At 55.2% G+C, this 2,640-nt stretch overlaps 1 protein-coding gene across 1 annotated transcript in view; it reads left to right on the plus strand.

The window, feature by feature from the left end:
• LOC104981236 (ephrin type-A receptor 8-like) overlaps positions 1 to 2,640 on the plus strand; it is an 83,080-nt gene that overhangs the window by 77,800 nt on the left and 2,640 nt on the right. The gene's annotated exons all lie outside the window — the stretch shown is intronic.

Below are 2,640 nucleotides of genomic sequence, written 5' to 3' on the forward strand. Positions count from 1 at the left end.
GGGCCCCCCTCCCCCAGGCTGGTCTCTGGGCTTCTACCATCCAGCCAGATGAGGCAGGCCGGTGAAGCAGAAAGAGCCCTGGCCTCAGCTCCACTCCTTCCCGGCTGTGAGGCCTCAGGCGGGTGCCTTGACTTCTCTGAGTCTTGCTTTTCTGGTCTTGGGCATCAGGGCACAATCAGTTAAATGCAGTGGTCACGGCCCTTTCCCCACTGAGACCCCTTTCATCTGGACCCTGAAGGGCCTGATGTTCTGAAAACTGGTTTCCCCAAAAGCTGCATTTCTGAAGTTCCAGTTAGTTATGTATCCATTCTGAAGCGGAGGTTTGGAACTGCTCAAGAGAGCTTCCATCAGGGGGAGAGAATGGGGCCTCATGCCCACGCAGCTCTCATTCCAGCTAACACACCTGTGTGCGTTTGCCTGCGTGCCCTTTGTAGGAGGACAGGGATCTCTCTCTGAGCTTTTAAATCAGACCCCCATGACTCCCTCAGGGACCCAGGGTTGGAAGCCACTGGTGTCGAAGAAAGAGCTCTGGACAAGGAATGAGCAACTGTAGGTTCAAACCGCAGCTCCATCCCTAAGCAGCTGTGTGTGACCTTGTGCAGGCATCTTTCTCTGAGCCTCAGTCCCCTCTCGTGTCAGATACAAATGAGACCACCTTTCTCGGGTAGGGGGGTCGCTGTGCAGGTGAAGGAGAAAAGGCAGGTGTGGTGCCCAGCACGGTCTGGCCCTCAGCAGAAATGAGTACTGAATATGCTTTCCCTTCCTCCCTTTCCTGCCCTGCCTGCCTCTCGGTGAGCAAGGGCTATATAAGACCAGGTGAGCTCAGCACATCTGAATGTGGAGGCTGCCCAGTACAGAGGCAGCAGGGGAGAGGGCAGCTGAACATCAGAGGCCCAGGGAACTCTTGACTGATGGCTTTCTTACCTGCCCCCTGAGGCCATCCCAGGGAGCCACAGAGACTGCGCCTGAGAAAGGGGTCACTGGGCCCTCATTCAGACTAAGGTGTAAATGACTATAGGAAGTACATTAGTTAAGAGTAAGCCCACTGGGAAACAGAAAAGGATGGAAAGTCTTTCCCTGACTGAAAGGAAGAGAGATAGAGGCAGTTCCAGCCAGCCGGGCTGGAGCCCAGCCTTTCCACTCTGTTAACTCCTGGCTCAGCTGAACTCTGGTGAGTCTCAGAGGTTCAGCAAACATCTGTCCAGCCTCACCCAGCTGGCTTGTGATCATTGCCCTGCTCATCCCCTCCTCTCAGCACTGCATTCCAAGAGACCAGGGGCCACAACTGTCCCGTTCACAGCATTCTCCCGGGGCCCTGGGGCTGCCTCCAAGGAGACACTTGATAACTGTTGGGCAAATGAACAAGTGAGTGAATTCCTTCCTGCAGTCTTGGTGGAGGGTGGAGTCCTTGCCTTGTCTCTGCCATGTCCCCCGCCTGGCACACAGTAGGCACTCCAGGTGTTATTGGATGGCCTGAGCCCAGATGACGGGAGGCAATCAGCTTCTCCCTCGCTGGACCATGGAGAGGCTTAAAGGAGCTGGGCACCCAGCTCCCAGGGTGGCTGGACCAACTGCTCTCAGGCCCAGGAAGCCCCTGGCTTTACACAAGCCAGACCTCCCACACCCTCTGGCAGGGATAGCTTAACAGCCCAGAATTTAAAAAAAAAAAAAAAAAACTAATTAAGAAGCTTTATGATTAAATGAAACTGAAAGTGTTTGTCCCCAAAGACGGGAGCGGAAATGAGAAATCCCAGTACAGGTCCTGCCTACGACCCATTTCCTACCAAGACGGGAGGGGCTGGGGAGGCTGACGGAGGTATGAACCCGAGGCAGCTCTGCCCTACTTTCTGCTGCTGCCCAGGCATCCCCCGGCCCCTGCCAGGGGTGGCAGGACCAGCAGGCCCTGCAGCCGCCACAGTTATCACCCGCTCACCTTCCCTGCGCACTCACTATGTGCTGAGCATACCACTTCTGGTAACCCCATTCCTCCTCGCAGCAGTGCGATTCATCCCATTAGACAGGAGGGAAAACTGAGGCAAGGAGTTGTGTGACCTGTCCAAGAGCACCCAGCTACTAAGTGGCAGAGCAAGGAGTTAACGCTCTGCTCTTACTATTCACCTGGGCTTCCTGCCTCCCAGTTTTCTCCCAGAGATGTTCTAGGATGACTGTTAAGAGGTGGATAGGACCAGACTCTGATGGAGAATTCTAGGCACAAGTGATGACGGCGGGGCAGACCTGAGGTACAGCTGTCAGCCCCTCCTCCCAGGGCCTGGGTGCAGAAAGAGGCAGCTTGGCTCTGCCAATGGGGAGACAGACGTTGGTTCACTCAGCATTCACTGTCATCAGCCTTGGACTGGGCCCTGAGCTGGATGCCGGGTTCACTCAGAGTAACCAAGCTTGCCTGGAGACCTGAAGACTTCACAGTTCAGTTCAGTTTAGTGGCTCAGTCATGTCCGACTCTTTGCACCCCCATGGACCGCAGCACACCAGGCCTCCCTGTACATCGCCAACTCCTGGAGTTTACCCAAACTCATGCCCACTGAGTCAGTGATGCCATCCAACCATCTCATCCTCTGTCGTCCCCTTCTCCTCCTGCCTTCAATCTTTCCCAGCATCAGGGTCTTTTCCAGTGAGTCAGTT

The sequence above is a fragment of the Bison bison genome, unplaced genomic scaffold (assembly GCF_000754665.1).
Source record: "Bison bison bison isolate TAMUID 2011002044 unplaced genomic scaffold, Bison_UMD1.0 scf7180017864516, whole genome shotgun sequence".
Lineage (NCBI taxonomy): Eukaryota > Metazoa > Chordata > Mammalia > Artiodactyla > Bovidae > Bison > Bison bison.